This window comes from Eleutherodactylus coqui, chromosome 4 (genome assembly GCF_035609145.1).
Source record: "Eleutherodactylus coqui strain aEleCoq1 chromosome 4, aEleCoq1.hap1, whole genome shotgun sequence".
Classification (NCBI taxonomy): Eukaryota; Metazoa; Chordata; class Amphibia; order Anura; family Eleutherodactylidae; genus Eleutherodactylus; species Eleutherodactylus coqui.
The window spans coordinates 81,742,640-81,752,921 of NC_089840.1; positions in this window are offsets into that span (position 1 = coordinate 81,742,640).

Genomic DNA, 10,282 nt, shown 5'->3' on the forward strand with positions numbered 1-10,282 from the left:
CAAGCCACACAGGCCAATAGCATCGGACAGGAGGAGAAGACGCTACGCAGCCCTCACATGTATCCACTTTGGCCTGGAAAAAAATAAATAAATCATCATCAAAATACTGATGTGGTTAGTGGGCTGATGTATCTTGGCCAAAATCCAACTAATGCCTGGCATTTATTATCTATCATTCACATGCAGCGTGGCTTTAAGACTCCAGGGGGAGCCCAGGGTGGCAGTACCAATGTGGTTCACTGTTTGAAGTGCAGGGCAACCTGCTGAATTATTATGGTGTCATTAATAGTTTGCTGGTCTGCATGGTAAACTACATGTATCAGAATGGTCTGCCACTTTGTATCCACTCTGTGTGGGAGTATACACCAAGCAGCCACCCACCACTATATTAAGAGGCAGTGTGAGTGGCTGTCTCATCGGTGTCCTACACAGGTGCAATTAGCTCCCTCATCTGGTAGTCAGCTACCTGCATGGTGAGAGGATGCAGCTATATGCACTCCTTAGTAAGTATATGGCCGTTTTCTGTGAGTTTTTATGTTTCTATATTTCCCCTTCTGTAATGCATCATCAAAATACTGCATGCGATTTCTATGGTTTGTTTTTAACAACAAATGCTCCAGAAAGAAAACTCTGCGTGAAAGAAGGCTTAGGATACTTTGAAACGCCGCACTGAACACCGTAAAAAACTGTGTGCATGAGAGTGGCCTAAAAATGTGCTTTTAGACAGAATGATTATTGTTCAAAGCATTGTTCAAATGAGCGACAGGGAACGAATCGTTCGGTCTAAACGTGATCCAGCGATCGAACAGCAAATGATAATCGTTCACTTTTCAACCGTCGTTCATTTTATGCTGGCATAAAAATCATCATTGGCTCGTTCACTTATGGTTCGGTTTAAACAGCGCTCATTCAGTCCTTCTCAGTCACTTATACCGCGAATGTGAAAGACTGGTCAATTCTCATTTGAACAATCCAGCGATATATCTACCTGTCTAAACAGGCTGCACGAGAAAGAGAGAGAGATCTAGTGGTGATGTCTCTCTCTCATTCAAATGATAATCGGTTCCTCTAAAAGGACCCTTAGGCCTTCTTCACAAAATTGCATGAATGAAGGATAGCTGCGACCAAGTCACAGCTATTAGGCTGGGTTCACACAGGGCGGATTTGCCGCGGTTTTGCCGCCGCTGATCCGCCCGCGGCAAAACCGCCCGCGGCCGCTAATCTCGGGATTAGCCAGCCATGTGGATGAGATTTCTCAGAAATCTCGTCCACACGGGACGGCTAATCCGCTGCGGTAAATCCGGCTAAAACCGCGGCTGCGGCAGCCGCGGTCCCCAAAGATTAAGCATGTCTGTTTACTTTCTTTTTTTTGTTTACTTATGTGGCGGCCGCACTCTCCTCTATGGGAGCGCTGGCCGCAACGGAAAAGCATGCGGCCGGGCCGCTTCAAAGCCGCTGCGGCTTAACCGCGGCGGTTCTCCCGGCGGAGATCTCGCGGTTTTTGCTGTGGCCAGACAGCAAGTTTTCTGACAGGAATACGCCCCATGTAAACCCACCCTTATTCTCAATTTTTTCGTTCATTCTCATGGCCGTCTGTGGCGTATTGCAGCGAAAATACACCACAGCCCCGAAATTCCTTGGTCGGCAGAACTATTAGTAATCACTTTTAAATGCCTCACCAGAGGCACCTGTCAGTGTATAGCAGTGCTAGCCGCTGCTAAACTCCCTCCCCCTCACTTTTCTGACAGCTCCCATTGGAGTCTACAGAGCCTCCAGCGTTTTCCAGTCCAAATGTAGAGCAAGGACCTATATTTTTCGACACCCTGAAATTTGATGTGCTAATTTCAAGTGCTAATGTGCTATTTTTTGTGCACCAAAAAAATTGTTTGTTTAAATGATTACATTGGAAACCAATGCTTTAGATGGTCACAATTTTTTAGCGCGGCTAAATTAGCCACATAAAAACACTCGTGTGAATAAGGCCTTAGCGTCCTTTTACATAGGCTGATTTTCGGCCCGATGTAATGAGCTCTGATAGACAAAGCACTTATTTATATTTAATTTACACGGGTTGAGGATCACTGGAATGGAGTAGTACCATCGTCATTATGATTGCTCGTTCCCATAGAGCCGGCTGCACATCTCCTCATTCTCCTCGGTCAGATGTACAGTTGACCAGCAAGGATTTTTATGCTTGCTAAAAAGCAACACGCTACAATTGTGAATTGCAGTGAAAATTTAGCAGGATTTGCAGTACAAGTGTAACGGTTCATGCACTAGGGTGGAGCCTCAGATGCAGCAGCCAATGGTCTTGACAGTAGTCAGGTTAGAGCCAGGAGTCAGTAACAGAAATTCTGGGTTTGCAGTACAATGGATGAGGCGAGTAACATAGTTAGATGGAAAGCCAGTAGTCGGTAACAGTAAGTCTCAGTTTGCAGTACAATGGAGAAGGTGGGTAATGTAGTCAGATGGAAAAACAGCAGTCGGTAACAGGAGGTCTTGTCAAAATAGTAGAGGAGTAGGCGGAAGTGAAGCAAGGACAATTACTAGGATCAGCAGAGGAGCTGGTCCAGCAAGCTGGATAGCTCACTGGGGAGAGAAACTGCATGGAGCGCAGGAGTTCCCAAGTTTGAATCTTAACAACAAGCCATGTGGAGAAGATTTCTAAAATGTTCACTTCGCACGTTGCAGAAAATCTCATTTTAAAAAATGGTGCAGATTCTAAACCAGCTGCATTCTATTTATGCTGCGGAATTTAACCCTTGAAATACAAACAATAAATCCCACAGCAGATACGCTTTAAAAACCGCGGTCAAATCTGCATTTAAGTGCAGATTTTGCTACTGCGGTTTTGCAGCGTAATTGCTGCAGGTTGCAGAATACCCACAACCCTGTGTGTGAAGGTGCTTTAGGGTGACTTCAAACTTGCAAGAAAAATCGCACGATTTTTTGAATGATGCGATTCTGCGAGAAAACGTAGAATTATGAAATCCGTGCTTTCCGATTCCTATTTGCGATATTTTCTGTCCTGCTATGTTGCAAGATTATAAAACTGCTGCCTGTCCTATCCTTCTGCATTTTGCAATTTTTTCTAGCCCATGTTTCCCTATGAAGCCTCTGTTTTGTTGCATCGCAATGCACAAACTTGCACTGTTCGTGTGATGCGATGCGTTTTTAACATTGGAAACTCCTATTGTCTACTGTGTGAGAAAATCGCGGACGGCAGCGATGCAAGATTATTTTCAGGAAAAAGCATCGCTTACGTTAAAAAATGATGTAAGCAAAAATGCGATTTTCCCTTGATTTTCTTGCGGCGATATCGCCAGTGTGAAGGAGCCCTTAGGGTGTGTTTGCTGAATAATTTCTGCTCACATTTTGGGGTTGAAGTTCTGCAATGTGTAATGTACAATACAATGCAAACCCCATTCGTCTACAGTGGGAAAAAAAGCGACAGTGTAAGATAGACATGATGCGGATTTTCACCACATAAGTTGTACAATGGATTCTGCGGTTGAAATCTGCATGCTCTATTTTACCACAGAATCCGCACGGACGGCCTCCATTTATGTCAATAGAGGCGTGTGACCCGAAGCCCATACGCAATTAACATTACATATGGGCTGCAGGTACCTGCGTCATCATTAAGCGACAGTGCGGGAAATACAAACAAACAGGAAAAAAAACTGTACTGCACATGACTGCCTGCGCGCCTCCACAGTGATACGCAGTAAAGATAGGACACGGCACAATTTTCCCGTGCTGTGATGTGAGAAGAAGAAAAAATTTAAAAAAAAGAAAAGAAATCGCTCATATGTATGACCCCATTCAAGAGAAGACTTTCTCGGCCATGTGAAAGCAGCCTAAGGGGTCCGGAAATGGAGACTGGAGGTAGGAACGAGCTACGATGTATATAGGACATGCACAAGGCCAGATCAGGGTTGGGCGAGTTTAAAGGGGTTGTCCCGCGCCGAAACGGGTTTTTTTTTTTTTTCACCCCTCCCCCGTTCGGCGCGAGACAACCCCGATGCAGGGGTTAAAAAAGAACACCGGATGGTGCTTACCTGAATCCCCGCGCTCCGGTGACTTCTTACTTACCTGCTGAAGATGGCCGCCGGCATCTTCTCCCTCGGTGGACCGCAGGGCTTCTGTGCGGTCCATTGCCGATTCCAGCCTTCTGATTGGCTGGAATCGGCACATGACGGGGCGGAGCTACACGGAGCTACACGGAGCCCCATTGAGAAACGAAGAAGACCCGGACTGCGCAAGCGCGTCTAATTTGGCCATTAGACGGCGAAAATTAGACGGCAACCATGGAGACGAGGACGCCAGCAACGGAACAGGTAAGTGAATAACTTTTGATAACTTCTGTATGGCTCATAATTAATGCACAATGTACATTACAAAGTGCATTAATATGGCCATACAGAAGTGTATAGACCCACTTGCTTTCGCGGGACAACCCCTTTAGCCCTTTCCAATCCATCGTCTGATGTCTGAAGACATTCTGCTTGAATGCTGTACAGCTTCGATGTCGGAAGACGTCCGGCAGGGTATTCTCACTGTATATTACTGGCCGATCTGTTGTTGGGGACCTCTCCAGCATGTCCCATACTGCAGTACTGGCTCTAGCCAGCAGAGGGCGCCATTGTATAATAGTAGAAAGAGAAAACCCCCTAGGAAACCCTGAACCAGAAATTGGATTGCAAAGGGTTAATGTCTAGGGTTGCCACCTTTGTCACAAAAAAATAACTGCTAAGACAAAAGGAGCATTGTTGGGGTATGTGGTTGGGACGTGGCTTATCGTGACCTATGCTTTTAACTGCGTTGTTCTAGTGGCCAATTTGAGGAATTGAGTTGTTAAGGCATAGTAAAAAATGAGAATGTTAGGAGCAAATCTAATGGCAGAAATATCTGTACATGTAGCTAATAAATTGTGCCTGACGAAGAAACGCCACTGAATTATGTGACATTTAATAGATTTTCATATTCCTATTACAGATTGCAGAATTCATGGTGGAAATCGTTAAGCGGCATCCGTTGACTCATAATGATTGAATCACGCAATTATGATTAGACTGCGTACTTGAAAACACACCTTGACATTTTAATGCAGTTTGATAGAAAATACTAGATTTAATCAATACTACCCAAAGCATAACAGTATCTATTTATCAGAAAGTCATCGCTTTCACGGATGGACTACATTTGTGCATCAGACCTAGCAGAAAGAAAAATGCCTCCTCCACTAGTGCCCCAGTAGTAATAGTGGCCCCGGTGTTAATAGTATCCCACTTAGTGGTTACGGAAGTAGTGTTGACCCCAGTAGTAATAGTGGTCCCAGTAGTAATAGTAACCCCATTAGCGGCCACAGTAATTAAGTGTCCCCCTTAATGGCCACAGTAGTAATAGTATCTCATGGTGGCCTCAGTAGTAATAGTGACACCATTAGTGACCCTGGTAGTAATGGTGTAGAGTTTGGGGTCCCTCCAGCACTTGAGAATTTGTATGTTTTGTGTATGTGTCATGTCACTGTATGTAGTGTTGAATGGAACAGTAATATCTGTATTAACACAAGAGTGCACAAAAGAGTTAATGTCTGGAAAATGTATCGTTTCAGGTCTAATTATGTGTATTGTCCGTCCCAATGTCAAGGTGCACGTGTTGAGATGTGTCAGGTGAAAGGAAGAGGAGCTAAGGTTGGTAGAGATTGACTGGTGAGTCAGAGTTTGAGAGGAGAAGAGTCTGGAAGCGAGAGGTGATGGAGATGGAGGAGAGATGGGCTGCTGATCCTGCCGGAGCTCAGCCATGGTGGAGTCTCTCCTTGTGAGAAGTCTTTCCCCATCGGAGATTGGAGTGCAGGACATGCAGAGCATGCGTGGGTGTGAGTGCAAGAATCGCATGCTCCCCCGCAGAACCGCAACTTAAGCAAAATCAGTAAGAAACTACCCAACGTTAGTCACAAGTGTGAACGTGTCGGAAAGGCTGTGCAGTTGAGAGTAGCCTCACCTTAGATACCCTTCCCACCCTTTGCCCCCAGATACAGGCGTCCTGGCTTGCCATTGCCTATGATCACTATTACAAGTGATAAGGCATTGCAATACAGAAGTCCTGCAATGCTTTATCATAGCAGCTATGGTACAAGTCCCCTGCAAGGATATAAAGTCTAAACAAAAAAGTAAAATAACCCCTTTTTTGCGTTCTTTTCCCCTATTAGTATAAAAATATTTAAATCTCACATATGCGGTATCATTGTATCCGTAACGACTCATAAAATAACATTGAACACACTATTAATTCTGCGTGGCAAAAAGCGTTTAAAAAAAACCCTAAATAAACTAAGGCAAAATGCTTATTTTTCTTCATTTTGCCTCACACAAAAAAATGCCGTAAAAGTGATCAAAAAAGCTATAATGTACCCTAAAATGGTACCAATAACAACTACAGCTCATCATGCAAAAAAACAAGCCCTCACAGAGCTCTATCTATGGAAAAACAAAAAGTTATAAGACTTTGAATGCAGCAGTTTAGAAAAAAATGATATAAAAAAAAGTTTTTTATTGTGGAAAAAAAAACAAAAAAAAAATAAGAAGAATTTTGGCATTGTTGTAATCGGACTGACTTGCAGGAAAGATAAATGTATCATGTCATTTAGGGCGCCTTCACACTTAACGATCGCAATATTTGTTCTTTGCGTTTTTAATAGAGATGAGCGAGCGTACTCGGGAAAGCACTACTCGCTCGAGTAATTTGCTTTATCCGAGTATCGCTGTGCTCGTCCCTGAAGATTCGGGTGCCGCTGCGGCTGACAGGTGAGTCGCAGCGGGGAGCAGGGGAGAGCGGGCGGGAGAGAGGGAGAGAAAGATCTCCCCTCCGTTCCTCCCCACTCTCCCCTGCAGCTCCCCGCTCCGTGCCGGCACCCGAATCTTCAGGGACGAGCACAGCGATACTCGGATAAAGCAAATTACTCGAGCGAGTAGTGCTTTTCCGAGTACGCTCGCTCATCTCTAGTTTTTTACATTAGAAACTCATATTGAGATTCATGTTAAAAAAACGCAGCGATATTGCGATTGCAAGTGTGAAGGCGCCCTTATGCTGCATCATGAACGCTGTAAAAAAAAAAAAAAAGGCAGAATTTTTGTGTTTTCTCTCCCTGCTATAAAAAAAATGAATTAAAGTTTTACAATATAGTATATTTACACAAAAATCTACAGTTCACCGCGCAAAAAACAAGCCCTCATACGGCCATGTCGATGGAAAAATAAAAACGTTATGGCTTTTGAAAGGTGGAGATGAAAATCTCTAAAAAATCATTGTGTCCTCATGTTCAAAACAGGCCGTGACCTTAAGGCTTCCTTCACACGGGCGACAGCTGCAATAATTGCTGCAAGTTATGCGCAAAAAAAAAAAAAAATCAACGTACCGAGGCGCCCAGCCATTGTAATGACCAATTAGTTTAGGGAGTTCAAAATGTGCGCAAATGTACAGGAAAATCGAGCATGCTGCTTTTTTTTTTTTTGCATGACACAATTCTGCTTGCAGAAAACAACGCGCTTGTGAACGAACCCGTTTTCTGTGTATTGTGTGCGCAAGAACGTTTGTGTGACGCTGGCTGGAGCCTGATGTGGCGCGGTTTGTTAGCCAAACAACTCTGCCCTCCTGTGGAAGCATTATGTAACTACACACTGTGCCTCACACTCATCATCCGTAGGCGTAGCATCTACAGGTGGCCACTGAAAAGTAGCCCGGCACCACATTTTTATGAGAGCTGCCCGAGGGCTCCTTCACACCGGCGAGCGCGATATCGCCATGGAAATAAAAAAACAAAACCACATTTTTATGAGAGCTGCCCGAGGCTCCTTCACACCGGCGAGTGCGATATCGCCCGTGGGAAAAAAAACAAAAACACGTTTTTCTTAATGCGATGTTTGAGCGCCAGGGATGCTTTTTTTTGGAAAACTATTACGCATCGCAGCAGCCGGCCTTTTTCTCGTGCGATAGACGACAGCGGGCATTGTTAATATTAGAAATGCATTGCATCGCACGAAAAACGCAAGTTTGTGCGTTGTGATAAATCAGAGGCTCCATCGAAATATGGCTGAGAAAGAAAATGGCAAAACGCAGAAAGATAGGGCAGGCAGCGATGTCCAAATCTTGCAACATCACAGGACTCGTCGCAGAGGGGGATGAAGCCACTGAAAAGCGGGGGTTTCATATTGCTGTGCTTTCTCGTATTGCTCAAAAATTGTGCTATTTTCTCACCAGTGTAAAGGTGGCCCAAGGCTGCGCTCACATCTGTGGTGGGGGGGGGGGGGGCGGTTTAGGAGCAGGGAGGGGGAATGCCCTGGCCGGATGGATCCATCTCGTGCCGGAACCAAACGGACCTCACTGACTAACATTGTGTCCATAAGGACTCCATTCACTTGTCGGGCATTTTACTGGACAAAACCAAATCCTTCACTTAGCTCTCATTCCTTATACTGCTGAGGTAACATGAAAGCTGCGCTGTGATTGGTTGTTATATATTATACCGCTGAGGTAACATGAAAGCTGCAATGTGATTGGTTGTTATTAGAGATGAGCGAATCTACTCGTTTCGAGTATTTACTCGATGGAGCACCGCAATTTTCGAGTACTTTAGTACTCGGGTGAAAAGATTCGGGGGGCACCGGGGGGCGGGGGGAGGCGTGGCGGCGCGGGGAGTAGCAGCGGGGAACAGGGGGGAGCCCTCTCTCTCCCCCCCCCCCCACTCCCCGCTACAACCCCCCACTCACCCACGGCGCCCCCCGAATCTTTTCGCCCGAGTACGGAAGTACTCGAAAATCGCGGTACTCGGGCGAAAAAGGGGCGTGGCCGAGTAGGCTCGCTCATCTCTAGTTGTTATATATTATACCGCTGAGGTAAAATGAAAGCTGCGCTGCGATTGGTTGCTATTTCTTATACCGCTGATGTAAAAGATAAGCTGCGCTGCGATTGGTTGCTGTTTCTTATACTGTTAGGCTGGGTTCACATGGGGCGGATTTGCCGCGGAAATTATGTGTGGAATTTCGCCGCGGCAAATTTGCCTGCGGCCGCTAATCCCAGTGTTAGCCAGCCATGTGGACGAGATTTCTCAAAAATCTCGTCCACACGGGACGGCAAATCCGGCAGAAACCGGCGCTGCAGCGCGGATTTGCCGACTGCAGCATGTTCATTTTTTTCCGCCGTTGGTTTTGAAGCAGCGGTTCTCCCGATGGAAATGTCGCGGTTTCTCGCTGCGGCCAAACCGCAACATTTTCGGCGGGCATCTGCCCCATGTTACCGTGGCCTTAAGGTAAAGTAAAAACTGCGCTATGATTGGTTGCAATTTCTTCTACTGCTGAGGTAACATGAAAGCTGTACTGTGATTGGTTGTTATTTTGCTGAGGTAAAATAAAAGCTGTGCTGTGATTGGTTGCTATTTCTTATCCTGCTGAGGTAAAATGAAAGCTGCGCTATGATTGGTTGCTATTTCTTACATGGCTGAGGTAAAATGAAAGCTGCGCTGTGATTGGTTGCTGTTTCTTATACGGCTGAGGTATAATAAAAGCTGCGCTGTGATTGGCTGCTATTTCTTATACGGCTGAGGTAACATGAAAGCTGCGCTGTGATTGGTTGCAATTTCTTCTACTGCTGAGGTAAAATAAAAGCTGCGCTGTGATTGGTTGCTATTTCTTACACAGCTGAGGTAACATGAAAGCTGCTCTGTGATTGGTTGCTATTACTTTTACTGCTGGGGTAAAATGAAAGTGGTGCTGTGATTGGTTGCCATATATTATACAGCTGAGGTAAAATGAAAGCTGCGCTGTGATTGGCTGCTATTTCTTACACAGCTGAGGTAAAAGGACAGCTGCGCTGTGATTGGTTGCTGTTTCTTATACTGCTAAGGTAAAATGAGAGCTGCACTGTGATTGGTTATTTTGCTGAGATAAAATGAAAGCTGTGCTGTGATTGGTTGCTGTGGGGTTTTCTGTTAGGCAGCTTCTGTCACAGTGTGCCGCGGGGGTAATGCTCCGTGCCCGCCTGTACAACAACCATCATAAGAATATTGTTTACTGGGAGAGATTTTAATTAGTTGAGCTGCTGGTTTGTCGTGAGGCTTTAGTATCTGACGCCTCTGCGTTATAACTATTATCCCTAATTCCACTGAACTATTCTCCTGTGCCCGGACACTCATACATGTACAGACTGCAGCTGCCATCGGGTCGGCTCGTCTACTAATACTTTTGCTTATTCTTGTTTTTTTCCATCAGCAATATAAATCCAA